Here is a 9638-nt window from a genome sequence, read left to right as displayed (position 1 = left end):
TAACAGAAACCACAAAGCTCATCTACAGCCACACCACACTGGATACGACCAATCTCACCTGATCTTGGAAGCTAAGCAGTGTTGGGCCTGGTTAGTATTTGGATGGAAGACCACCTGGGAATACAAGGTGCTGTAGATATTTTTATACTGCCAACACCGTTCTGTTGATGCATTCCATTTTCAAACGTATTCATTTATGAACCAGTAGTTAGAAGTAGAAAAGTTCTAACAGAAACCACAAAGCTCATCTACAGCCATACCACACTGGATACGCCCAATCTCATCTGATCTTGGAAGCTAAGCAGTGTTGGGCCTGGTTAGTACTTGGATGAGAGCCCACCTGGGAATACAAGGTGCTGTAGATATTTTTATACTGCCAACACCGTTCTGTTGATGCATTCCATTTTCAAACGTATTCATTTATGAACCAGTAGTTAGAAGTATAAAAGTTCTAACAGAAACCACAAAGCTCATCTACGGCCACACCACTCTGGATACGCCCAATCTCATCTGGTCTTGGAAGCTAAGCAGTGTTGGGCCTGGTTAGTACTTGGATGGGAAACCACCTGGGAATACAAGGTGCTGTAGATATTTTTATACTGCCAACACCATTCTGTTGATGCATTCCATTTTCAAATATATTCATTTATGAACCAGTAGTTAGAAGTAGAAAAGTTCTAACAGAAACCACAAAGCTCATCTACAGCCACACCACACTGGATACGCCCAATCTCATCTGATCTTGGAAGCTAAGCAGTTTTGGGCCTGGTTAGTACTTGGATAGGAGACCACCTGGGAATACAAGGTGCTGTAGATATTTTTATACTGCCAACACCGTTCTGTTGATGCATTCCATTTTCAAACGTATTCATTTATGAACCAGTAGTTATAAGTAGAAAAGTTCTAACAGAAACCACAAAGCTCATTTACAGCCACACCACACTGGATACGCCCAATCTCATCTGATCTTGGAAGCTAATCAGTGTTGGGCCTGGTTAGTACTTGGATGGGAGACCACCTGGGAATACAAGGTACTGTGGATATTTTAATACTGCCAACACCGTTCTGTTGATGCATTCCATTTTCAAACGTATTCATTTATGAACCAGTAGTTAGAAGTAGAAAAGTTCTAACAGAAACCACAAAACTCATCAACAGCCACACCACAATGGATACGCCCAATCTCATCTGATCTTGGAAGCTAAGCAGTGTTGGGCCTGGTTAGTACTTGAATGGGAGACCACCTGGGAATACAAAGTGCTGTAGATATTTTTATACTGCCAACACTGTTCTGTTGATGCATTCCATTTTCAAACGTATTCATTTATGAACCAGTAGTTAGAAGTAGAAAAGTTCTAACAGAAACCACAAAGCTCATCTACAGCCACACCACACTGGATACGCCCAATCTCACCTGATCTTGGAAGCTAAGCAGTGTTGGGCCTGGTTAGTATTTGGATGGAAGACCACCTGGGAATACAAGGTGCTGTAGATATTTTTATACTGCCAACACCGTTCTGTTGATGCATTCCATTTTCAAACGTATTCATTTATGAACCAGTAGTTAGAAGTAGAAAAGTTCTAACAGAAACCACAAAGCTCATCTACAGCCATACCACACTGGATACGCCCAATCTCATCTGATCTTGGAAGCTAAGCAGTGTTGGGCCTGGTTAGTACTTGGATGAGAGCCCACCTGGGAATACAAGGTGCTGTAGATATTTATATACTGCCAACACCGTTCTGTTGATGCATTCCATTTTCAAACGTATTCATTTATGAACCAGTAGTTAGAAGTATAAAAGTTCTAACAGAAACCACAAAGCTCATCTACGGCCACACCACTCTGGATACGCCCAATCTCATCTGGTCTTGGAAGCTAAGCAGTGTTTTGCCTGGTTAGTACTTGGATGGGAGCCCACCTGGGAATACAAGGTGCTGTAGATATTTTTATACTGCCAACACCGTTCTGTTGATGCATTCCATTTTCAAACGTATTCATTTATGAACCAGTAGTTAGAAGTATAAAAGTTCTAACAGAAACCACAAAGCTCATCTACAGCCACACCACACTGGATACGCCCAATCTCATCTGATCTTGGAAGCTAAGCAGTGTTTGTTCTGGTTAGTACTTGGATGGGAGACAACCTGGGAATACAAGGTGCTGTAGATATTTTTATACTGCCAACACCGTTCTGTTGATGCATTCCATTTTCAAATGTATTCATTTATGAACCAGTAGTTAGAAGTAGAAAAGTTCTAACAGAAACCACAAACCTCATCTACAGCCACACCACACTGGATACGCCCAATCTCATCTGATCTTGGAAGCTAAGCAGTGTTGGGCCTGGTTAGTACTTGGATGGGAGACCACCTGGGAATACAAGGCGCTGTAGATATTTTTATACTGCCAACACCGTTCTGTTGATGCATTCCATTTTCAAACGTTTTCATTTATGAACCAGTAGTTAGAAGTAGAAAAGTTCTAACAGAAACCCCAAAGCTCATCTACAGCCACACCACACTGGATATGCCCAATCTCATCTGATCTTAGAAGCTAAGCAGTGTTGGGCCTGGTTAGTACTTGGATGGGAGACCACCTGGGAATACAAGGTGCTGTAGATATTTTTATACTGCCAACACCGTTCTGTTGATGCATTCCATTTTCAAATGTATTCATTTATGAACCAGTAGTTAGAAGTAGAAAAGTTCTAACAAAAACCACAAAGCTCATCTACAGCCACACCACACTGGATACGCTCAATCTCATCTGATCTTGGAAGCTAAGTAGTGTTGGGCCTGGTTAGTACTTGGATGGGAGACCACCTGGTAATAGAAGGTGCTGTAGATATTTTTATACTGCCAACACCGTTCTGTTGATGCATTCCATTTTCAAACGTATTCATTTATGAACCAGTAGTTAGAAGTAGAAAAGTTCTAACAGAAAACACATAGCTCATCTACAGCCACACCACATTGGATACGCCCAATCTCATCTGATCTTGGAAGCTAAGCAGTATTGGGCCTGGTTAGTATTTGGATGGGAGACCACCTGTGAATACAAGGTGCTGTAGATATTTTTATACTGCCAACACCGTTCTGTTGATGCATTCCATTTTCAAATGTATTCATTTATGAACCAGTAGTTAGAAGTAGAAAAGTTCTAACAGAAACCACAAAGCTCATCTACAGCCACACCACACTGGATACGCCCAATCTCATCTGATCTTGGAAACAAAGCAGTGTTGGGCCTGGTTAGTATTTGGATGGGAGACCACCTGTGAATACAAGGTGCTGTAGATATTTTTATACTGCCAACACCGTTCTGTTGATGCATTCCATTTTCAAACGTATTCATTTATGAACCAGTAGTTAGAAGTAGAAAAGTTCTAACAGAAACCCCAAAGCTCATCTACAGCCACACCACACTGGATATGCCCAATCTCATCTGATCTTAGAAGCTAAGCAGTGTTGTGCCTGGTTAGGACTTGGATGGGAGACCACCTGGGAATACAAGGTGCTGTAGATATTTTTATACTGCCAACACCGTTCTGTTGATGCATTGCATTTTCAAACGTATTCATTTATGAACCAGTAGTTAGAAGTAGAAAAGTTCTAACAGAAACCACAAAGCGCATCTACAGCCACACCACATTGGATACGCCCAATCTCATCTGATCTTGGAAGCTAAGCAGTATTGGGCCTGGTTAGTTCTTGGATGGGAGACCACCTGGGAATACAAGGTGCTGTAGATATTTTTATACTGCCAACACCGTTCTGTTGATGCATTCCATTTTCAAACGTATTCATTTATGAACCAGTAGTTAGAAGTAGAAAAGTTCTAACAGAAACCGCAAAGCTCATCTACAGCCACACCACACTGGATACGCCCAATCTCATCTGATCTTGGAAACTAAGCAGTGTTGGGCCTGGTTAGTACTTGGATGGGAGACCACCTGTGAATACAAGGTGCTGTAGATATTTTTATACTGCCAACACCGTTCTGTTGATGCATTGCATTTTCAAACGTATTCATTTATGAACCAGTAGTTAGAAGTAGAAAAGTTCTAACAGAAACCACAAAGCTCATCTACAGCCACACCACACTGGATACGCCCAATCTCATCTGATCTTGGAAGCTAAGCAGTGTTGGGCCTGGTTAGTTCTTGGATGGGAGACCACCTGGGAATACAAGGTGCTGTAGATATTTTTATACTGCCAACACCGTTCTGTTGATGCATTCCATTTTCAAACGTATTCATTTATGAACCAGTAGTTAGAAGTAGAAAAGTTCTAACAGAAACCACAAAGCTCATCTACAGCCACACCACACTGGATACGCCCAATCTCATCTGATCTTGGAAACTAAGCAGTGTTGGGCCTGGTTAGTACTTGGATGGGAGACCACCTGGGAATACAAGGCGCTGTATATATTTTTATACTGCCAACACCGTTCTGTTGATGCATTCCATTTTCAAATGTATTCATTTATGAACCAGTAGTTAGAAGTAGAAAAGTTCTAACAGAAACCACAAAGCTCATCTACAGCCACACCACACTGGATACGCCCAATCTCATCTGATCTTGGAAGCTAAGCAGTGTTGGGCCTGGTTAGTACTTGGATGGGAGACCACCTGTGAATACAAGGTGCTGTAGATATTTTTATACTGCCAACACCGTTCTGTTGATGCATTCCATTTTCAAATGTATTCATTTATGAACCAGTAGTTAGAAGTAGAAAAGTTCTAACAGAAACCACAAAGCTCATCTACAGCCACACCACACTGGATACGCCCAATCTCATCTGATCTTGGAAACTAAGCAGTGTTGGGCCTGGTTAGTACTTGGATGGGAGACCACCTGGGAATACAAGGCGCTGTAGATATTTTTATACTGCCAACACCGTTCTGTTGATGCATTCCATTTTCAAACGTATTCATTTATGAACCAGTAGTTAGAAGTAGAAAAGTTCTAACAGAAACCACAAAGCTCATCTACAGCCACACCACACTGGATACGCCCAATCTCATCTGATCTTGGAAACTAAGCAGTGTTGGGCCTGGTTAGTACTTGGATGGGAGACCACCTGTGAATACAGGGTGCTGTAGATATTTTTATACTGCCAACACCGTTCTGTTGATGCATTGCATTTTCAAACGTATTCATTTATGAACCAGTAGTTAGAAGTAGAAAAGTTCTAACAGAAACCACAAAGCTCATCTACAGCCACACCACACTGGATACGCCCAATCTCATCTGATCTTGGAAGCTAAGCAGTGTTGGGCCTGGTTAGTTCTTGGATGGGAGACCACCTGGGAATACAAGGTGCTGTAGATATTTTTATACTGCCAACACCGTTCTGTTGATGCATTCCATTTTCAAATGTATTCATTTATGAACCAGTAGTTAGAAGTAGAAAAGTTCTAACAGAAACCACAAAGCTCATCTACAGCCACACCACACTGGATACGCCCAATCTCATCTGATCTTGGAAGCTAAGCAGTGTTGGGCCTGGTTAGTACTTGGATGGGAGACCACCTGTGAATACAAGGTGCTGTAGATATTTTTATACTGCCAACACCGTTCTGTTGATGCATTCCATTTTCAAATGTATTCATTTATGAACCAGTAGTTAGAAGTAGAAAAGTTCTAACAGAAACCACAAAGCTCATCTACAGCCACACCACACTGGATACGCCCAATCTCATCTGATCTTGGAAACTAAGCAGTGTTGGGCCTGGTTAGTACTTGGATGGGAGACCACCTGGGAATACAAGGCGCTGTAGATATTTTTATACTGCCAACACCGTTCTGTTGATGCATTCCATTTTCAAACGTATTCATTTATGAACCAGTAGTTAGAAGTAGAAAAGTTCTAACAGAAACCCCAAAGCTCATCTGCAGCCACACCACACTGGATATGCCCAATCTCATCTGATCTTAGAAGCTAAGCAGTGTTGGGCCTGGTTAGTACTTGGATGGAAGACCACCTGGGAATACAAGGTGCTGTAGATATTTTTATACTGCCAACACCGTTCTGTTGATGCATTGCATTTTCAAACGTATTCATTTATGAACCAGTAGTTAGAAGTAGAAAAGTTCTAACAGAAACCACAAAGCGCATCTACAGCCACACCACATTGGATACGCCCAATCTCATCTGATCTTGGAAGCTAAGCAGTATTGGGCCTGGTTAGTTCTTGGATGGGAGACCACCTGGGAATACAAGGTGCTGTAGATATTTTTATACTGCCAACACCGTTCTGTTGATGCATTCCATTTTCAAACGTATTCATTTATGAACAATAGTTAGAAGTAGAAAAGTTCTAACAGAAACCACAAAGCTCATCTACAGCCACACCACACTGGATACGCCCAATCTCATCTGATCTTGGAAGCTAAGCAGTGTTGTGCGTGGTTAGGACTTGGATGGGAGACCACCTGGGAATACAAGGTGCTGTAGATATTTTTATACTGCCAACACCGTTCTGTTGATGCATTCCATTTTCAAACGTATTCATTTATGAACCAGTAGTTAGAAGTAAAAAAGTTCTAACAGAAACCATAAAGCTCATCTACAGCCACACCACACTGGATATGCCCAATCTCATCTGATCTTAGAAGCTAAGCAGTGTTGGGCCTGGTTAGTACTTGGATGGGAGACCACCTGGGAATACAAGGTGCTGTAGATATTTTTATACTGCCAACACCATTCTGTTGATGCATTCCATTTTCAAATATATTCATTTATGAACCAGTAGTTAGAAGTAGAAAAGTTCTAACAGAAACCACAAAGCTCATCTACAGCCACACCACACTGGATACGCCCAATCTCATCTGATCTTGGAAGCTAAGCAGTTTTGGGCCTGGTTAGTACTTGGATAGGAGACCACCTGGGAATACAAGGTGCTGTAGATATTTTTATACTGCCAACACCGTTCTGTTGATGCATTCCATTTTCAAACGTATTCATTTATGAACCTGTAGTTATAAGTAGAAAAGTTCTAACAGAAACCACAAAGCTCATTTACAGCCACACCACACTGGATACGCCCAATCTCATCTGATCTTGGAAGCTAATCAGTGTTGGGCCTGGTTAGTACTTGGATGGGAGACCACCTGGGAATACAAGGTACTGTGGATATTTTAATACTGCCAACACCGTACTGTTGATGCATTCCATTTTCAAACGTATTCTTTTATGAACCAGTAGTTAGAAGTAGAAAAGTTCTAACAGAAACCACAAAGCTCATCTACAGCCACACCACACTGGATACGCCCAATCTCACCTGATCTTGGAAGCTAAGCAGTGTTGGGCCTTGTTAGTATTTGGATGGGAGACCACCTGGGAATACAAGGTGCTGTAGATATTTTTATACTGCCAACACCGTTCTGTTGATGCATTCCATTTTCAAACGTATTCATTTATGAACCAGTAGTTAGAAGTAGAAAAGTTCTAACAGAAACCACAAAGCTCATCTACAGCCATACCACACTGGATACGCCCAATCTCATCTGATCTTGGAAGCTAAGCAGTGTTGGGCCTGGTTAGTACTTGGATGAGAGCCCACCTGGGAATACAAGGTGCTGTAGATATTTTTATACTGCCAACACCGTTCTGTTGATGCATTCCATTTTCAAACGTATTCATTTATGAACCAGTAGTTAGAAGTAGAAAAGTTCTAACAGAAACCACAAAGCTCATCTACGGCCACACCACTCTGGATACGCCCAATCTCATCTGGTCTTGGAAGCTAAGCAGTGTTGGGCCTGGTTAGTACTTGGATGGGAGCCCACCTGGGAATACAAGGTGCTGTAGATATTTTTATACTGCCAACACCGTTCTGTTGATGCATTCCATTTTCAAACGTATTAATTTATGAACCAGTAGTTAGAAGTATAAAAGTTCTAACAGAAACCACAAAGCTCATCTACAGCCACACCACACTGGATACGCCCAATCTCATCTGATCTTGGAAGCTAAGCAGTGTTTGTCCTGGTTAGTACTTGGATGGGAGACCACCTGCGAATACAAGGTGCTGTAGATATTTTTATACTGCCAACACCGTTCTGTTGATGCATTCCATTTTCAAATGTATTCATTTATGAACCAGTAGTTAGAAGTAGAAAAGTTCTAACAGAAACCACAAAGCTCATCTACAGCCACACCACACTGGATACGCCCAATCTCATCTGATCTTGGAAGCTAAGCAGTGTTGGGCCTGGTTAGTATTTGGATGGGAGACCACCTGGGAATACAAGGCGCTGTAGATATTTTTATACTGCCAACACCGTTCTGTTGATGCATTCCATTTTCAAACGTTTTCATTTATGAACCAGTAGTTAGAAGTAGAAAAGTTCTAACAGAAACCCCAAAGCTCATCTACAGCCACACCACACTGGATATGCCCAATCTCATCTGATCTTAGAAGCTAAGCAGTGTTGGGCCTGGTTAGTACTTGGATGGTAGCCAACCTGGGAATACAAGGTGCTGTAGATATTTTTATACTGCCAACACCGTTCTGTTGATGCATTCCATTTTCAAACGTATTCATTTATGAACCAGTAGTTAGAAGTAGAAAAGTTCTAACAGAAACCACAAAGCTCATCTACAGCCACACCACACTGGATACGCCCAATCTCATCTGATCTTGGAAACTAAGCAGTGTTGGGCCTGGTTAGTACTTGGATGGGAGACCACCTGGGAATACAAGGCGCTGTATATATTTTTATACTGCCAACACCGTTCTGTTGATGCATTCCATTTTCAAATGTATTCATTTATGAACCAGTAGTTAGAAGTAGAAAAGTTCTAACAGAAACCACAAAGCTCATCTACAGCCACACCACACTGGATACGCCCAATCTCATCTGATCTTGGAAGCTAAGCAGTGTTGGGCCTGGTTAGTACTTGGATGGGAGACCACCTGTGAATACAAGGTGCTGTAGATATTTTTATACTGCCAACACCGTTCTGTTGATGCATTCCATTTTCAAATGTATTCATTTATGAACCAGTAGTTAGAAGTAGAAAAGTTCTAACAGAAACCACAAAGCTCATCTACAGCCACACCACACTGGATACGCCCAATCTCATCTGATCTTGGAAACTAAGCAGTGTTGGGCCTGGTTAGTACTTGGATGGGAGACCACCTGGGAATACAAGGCGCTGTAGATATTTTTATACTGCCAACACCGTTCTGTTGATGCATTCCATTTTCAAACGTATTCATTTATGAACCAGTAGTTAGAAGTAGAAAAGTTCTAACAGAAACCACAAAGCTCATCTACAGCCACACCACACTGGATACGCCCAATCTCATCTGATCTTGGAAACTAAGCAGTGTTGGGCCTGGTTAGTACTTGGATGGGAGACCACCTGTGAATACAGGGTGCTGTAGATATTTTTATACTGCCAACACCGTTCTGTTGATGCATTGCATTTTCAAACGTATTCATTTATGAACCAGTAGTTAGAAGTAGAAAAGTTCTAACAGAAACCACAAAGCTCATCTACAGCCACACCACACTGGATACGCCCAATCTCATCTGATCTTGGAAGCTAAGCAGTGTTGGGCCTGGTTAGTTCTTGGATGGGAGACCACCTGGGAATACAAGGTGCTGTAGATATTTTTATA

At 41.7% G+C, this 9638-nt stretch overlaps 24 non-coding genes and 19 pseudogenes across 24 annotated transcripts; all 43 read left to right on the top strand.

The window, feature by feature from the left end:
• Positions 1 to 20: 20 nt before the first annotated feature.
• On the top strand, positions 21 to 139 carry LOC134892774 (5S ribosomal RNA; annotated as a pseudogene).
• A 107-nt stretch (positions 140 to 246) lies between these two features.
• On the top strand, positions 247 to 365 carry LOC135066994 (5S ribosomal RNA). Its single transcript, XR_010253224.1, has one exon. It is a non-coding gene; the product is annotated as a 5S ribosomal RNA (ribosomal RNA).
• A 107-nt stretch (positions 366 to 472) lies between these two features.
• Positions 473 to 591, top strand: LOC135069034 (5S ribosomal RNA). Its single transcript, XR_010255227.1, has one exon. It is a non-coding gene; the product is annotated as a 5S ribosomal RNA (ribosomal RNA).
• Positions 592 to 698: 107 nt separating this feature from the next.
• On the top strand, positions 699 to 817 carry LOC134886226 (5S ribosomal RNA). The gene has a single exon (XR_010170317.1). It is a non-coding gene; the product is annotated as a 5S ribosomal RNA (ribosomal RNA).
• A 107-nt stretch (positions 818 to 924) lies between these two features.
• Positions 925 to 1043, top strand: LOC134887388 (5S ribosomal RNA; annotated as a pseudogene).
• A 107-nt stretch (positions 1044 to 1150) lies between these two features.
• LOC134890982 (5S ribosomal RNA) lies at positions 1151 to 1269 on the top strand (annotated as a pseudogene).
• Positions 1270 to 1376: 107 nt separating this feature from the next.
• Positions 1377 to 1495, top strand: LOC134888310 (5S ribosomal RNA; annotated as a pseudogene).
• Positions 1496 to 1602: 107 nt separating this feature from the next.
• LOC135066992 (5S ribosomal RNA) lies at positions 1603 to 1721 on the top strand. The gene has a single exon (XR_010253223.1). It is a non-coding gene; the product is annotated as a 5S ribosomal RNA (ribosomal RNA).
• A 107-nt stretch (positions 1722 to 1828) lies between these two features.
• On the top strand, positions 1829 to 1947 carry LOC134895029 (5S ribosomal RNA; annotated as a pseudogene).
• Positions 1948 to 2054: 107 nt separating this feature from the next.
• LOC134895373 (5S ribosomal RNA) lies at positions 2055 to 2173 on the top strand (annotated as a pseudogene).
• Positions 2174 to 2280: 107 nt separating this feature from the next.
• Positions 2281 to 2399, top strand: LOC135059259 (5S ribosomal RNA). The gene has a single exon (XR_010245670.1). It is a non-coding gene; the product is annotated as a 5S ribosomal RNA (ribosomal RNA).
• A 107-nt stretch (positions 2400 to 2506) lies between these two features.
• On the top strand, positions 2507 to 2625 carry LOC135069311 (5S ribosomal RNA). The gene has a single exon (XR_010255494.1). It is a non-coding gene; the product is annotated as a 5S ribosomal RNA (ribosomal RNA).
• A 107-nt stretch (positions 2626 to 2732) lies between these two features.
• On the top strand, positions 2733 to 2851 carry LOC134892607 (5S ribosomal RNA; annotated as a pseudogene).
• Positions 2852 to 2958: 107 nt separating this feature from the next.
• Positions 2959 to 3077, top strand: LOC134889894 (5S ribosomal RNA; annotated as a pseudogene).
• Positions 3078 to 3184: 107 nt separating this feature from the next.
• On the top strand, positions 3185 to 3303 carry LOC134891128 (5S ribosomal RNA; annotated as a pseudogene).
• A 107-nt stretch (positions 3304 to 3410) lies between these two features.
• On the top strand, positions 3411 to 3529 carry LOC134895407 (5S ribosomal RNA; annotated as a pseudogene).
• A 107-nt stretch (positions 3530 to 3636) lies between these two features.
• LOC134888548 (5S ribosomal RNA) lies at positions 3637 to 3755 on the top strand (annotated as a pseudogene).
• A 107-nt stretch (positions 3756 to 3862) lies between these two features.
• Positions 3863 to 3981, top strand: LOC135069807 (5S ribosomal RNA). The gene has a single exon (XR_010255989.1). It is a non-coding gene; the product is annotated as a 5S ribosomal RNA (ribosomal RNA).
• A 107-nt stretch (positions 3982 to 4088) lies between these two features.
• Positions 4089 to 4207, top strand: LOC135065107 (5S ribosomal RNA). Its single transcript, XR_010251396.1, has one exon. It is a non-coding gene; the product is annotated as a 5S ribosomal RNA (ribosomal RNA).
• A 107-nt stretch (positions 4208 to 4314) lies between these two features.
• On the top strand, positions 4315 to 4433 carry LOC134887922 (5S ribosomal RNA; annotated as a pseudogene).
• A 107-nt stretch (positions 4434 to 4540) lies between these two features.
• Positions 4541 to 4659, top strand: LOC135060194 (5S ribosomal RNA). Its single transcript, XR_010246586.1, has one exon. It is a non-coding gene; the product is annotated as a 5S ribosomal RNA (ribosomal RNA).
• Positions 4660 to 4766: 107 nt separating this feature from the next.
• On the top strand, positions 4767 to 4885 carry LOC135069491 (5S ribosomal RNA). Its single transcript, XR_010255671.1, has one exon. It is a non-coding gene; the product is annotated as a 5S ribosomal RNA (ribosomal RNA).
• A 107-nt stretch (positions 4886 to 4992) lies between these two features.
• Positions 4993 to 5111, top strand: LOC135070628 (5S ribosomal RNA). Its single transcript, XR_010256785.1, has one exon. It is a non-coding gene; the product is annotated as a 5S ribosomal RNA (ribosomal RNA).
• Positions 5112 to 5218: 107 nt separating this feature from the next.
• LOC135065106 (5S ribosomal RNA) lies at positions 5219 to 5337 on the top strand. The gene has a single exon (XR_010251395.1). It is a non-coding gene; the product is annotated as a 5S ribosomal RNA (ribosomal RNA).
• A 107-nt stretch (positions 5338 to 5444) lies between these two features.
• LOC135060193 (5S ribosomal RNA) lies at positions 5445 to 5563 on the top strand. The gene has a single exon (XR_010246585.1). It is a non-coding gene; the product is annotated as a 5S ribosomal RNA (ribosomal RNA).
• Positions 5564 to 5670: 107 nt separating this feature from the next.
• Positions 5671 to 5789, top strand: LOC135069490 (5S ribosomal RNA). Its single transcript, XR_010255670.1, has one exon. It is a non-coding gene; the product is annotated as a 5S ribosomal RNA (ribosomal RNA).
• Positions 5790 to 5896: 107 nt separating this feature from the next.
• On the top strand, positions 5897 to 6015 carry LOC134890055 (5S ribosomal RNA; annotated as a pseudogene).
• A 107-nt stretch (positions 6016 to 6122) lies between these two features.
• Positions 6123 to 6241, top strand: LOC134888547 (5S ribosomal RNA; annotated as a pseudogene).
• A 106-nt stretch (positions 6242 to 6347) lies between these two features.
• LOC134894568 (5S ribosomal RNA) lies at positions 6348 to 6466 on the top strand (annotated as a pseudogene).
• A 107-nt stretch (positions 6467 to 6573) lies between these two features.
• On the top strand, positions 6574 to 6692 carry LOC135069310 (5S ribosomal RNA). Its single transcript, XR_010255493.1, has one exon. It is a non-coding gene; the product is annotated as a 5S ribosomal RNA (ribosomal RNA).
• Positions 6693 to 6799: 107 nt separating this feature from the next.
• On the top strand, positions 6800 to 6918 carry LOC134886225 (5S ribosomal RNA). The gene has a single exon (XR_010170316.1). It is a non-coding gene; the product is annotated as a 5S ribosomal RNA (ribosomal RNA).
• A 107-nt stretch (positions 6919 to 7025) lies between these two features.
• Positions 7026 to 7144, top strand: LOC134887387 (5S ribosomal RNA; annotated as a pseudogene).
• Positions 7145 to 7251: 107 nt separating this feature from the next.
• Positions 7252 to 7370, top strand: LOC135063296 (5S ribosomal RNA). The gene has a single exon (XR_010249631.1). It is a non-coding gene; the product is annotated as a 5S ribosomal RNA (ribosomal RNA).
• Positions 7371 to 7477: 107 nt separating this feature from the next.
• LOC135066991 (5S ribosomal RNA) lies at positions 7478 to 7596 on the top strand. The gene has a single exon (XR_010253222.1). It is a non-coding gene; the product is annotated as a 5S ribosomal RNA (ribosomal RNA).
• A 107-nt stretch (positions 7597 to 7703) lies between these two features.
• On the top strand, positions 7704 to 7822 carry LOC135070704 (5S ribosomal RNA). Its single transcript, XR_010256858.1, has one exon. It is a non-coding gene; the product is annotated as a 5S ribosomal RNA (ribosomal RNA).
• Positions 7823 to 7929: 107 nt separating this feature from the next.
• Positions 7930 to 8048, top strand: LOC134890328 (5S ribosomal RNA; annotated as a pseudogene).
• Positions 8049 to 8155: 107 nt separating this feature from the next.
• Positions 8156 to 8274, top strand: LOC135067041 (5S ribosomal RNA). Its single transcript, XR_010253270.1, has one exon. It is a non-coding gene; the product is annotated as a 5S ribosomal RNA (ribosomal RNA).
• Positions 8275 to 8381: 107 nt separating this feature from the next.
• Positions 8382 to 8500, top strand: LOC134895296 (5S ribosomal RNA; annotated as a pseudogene).
• Positions 8501 to 8607: 107 nt separating this feature from the next.
• Positions 8608 to 8726, top strand: LOC134887921 (5S ribosomal RNA; annotated as a pseudogene).
• Positions 8727 to 8833: 107 nt separating this feature from the next.
• LOC135060192 (5S ribosomal RNA) lies at positions 8834 to 8952 on the top strand. The gene has a single exon (XR_010246584.1). It is a non-coding gene; the product is annotated as a 5S ribosomal RNA (ribosomal RNA).
• Positions 8953 to 9059: 107 nt separating this feature from the next.
• On the top strand, positions 9060 to 9178 carry LOC135069489 (5S ribosomal RNA). The gene has a single exon (XR_010255669.1). It is a non-coding gene; the product is annotated as a 5S ribosomal RNA (ribosomal RNA).
• Positions 9179 to 9285: 107 nt separating this feature from the next.
• On the top strand, positions 9286 to 9404 carry LOC135070627 (5S ribosomal RNA). The gene has a single exon (XR_010256784.1). It is a non-coding gene; the product is annotated as a 5S ribosomal RNA (ribosomal RNA).
• Positions 9405 to 9511: 107 nt separating this feature from the next.
• On the top strand, positions 9512 to 9630 carry LOC135065105 (5S ribosomal RNA). The gene has a single exon (XR_010251394.1). It is a non-coding gene; the product is annotated as a 5S ribosomal RNA (ribosomal RNA).
• The last annotated feature ends 8 nt before the right edge of the window (positions 9631 to 9638 follow it).

This window comes from Pseudophryne corroboree, chromosome 3 (assembly GCF_028390025.1).
Source record: "Pseudophryne corroboree isolate aPseCor3 chromosome 3, aPseCor3.hap2, whole genome shotgun sequence".
Lineage (NCBI taxonomy): Eukaryota > Metazoa > Chordata > Amphibia > Anura > Myobatrachidae > Pseudophryne > Pseudophryne corroboree.
Note: the sequence above shows the minus strand (reverse complement) of the source record. Positions and strands in the feature narration are given on the sequence as shown.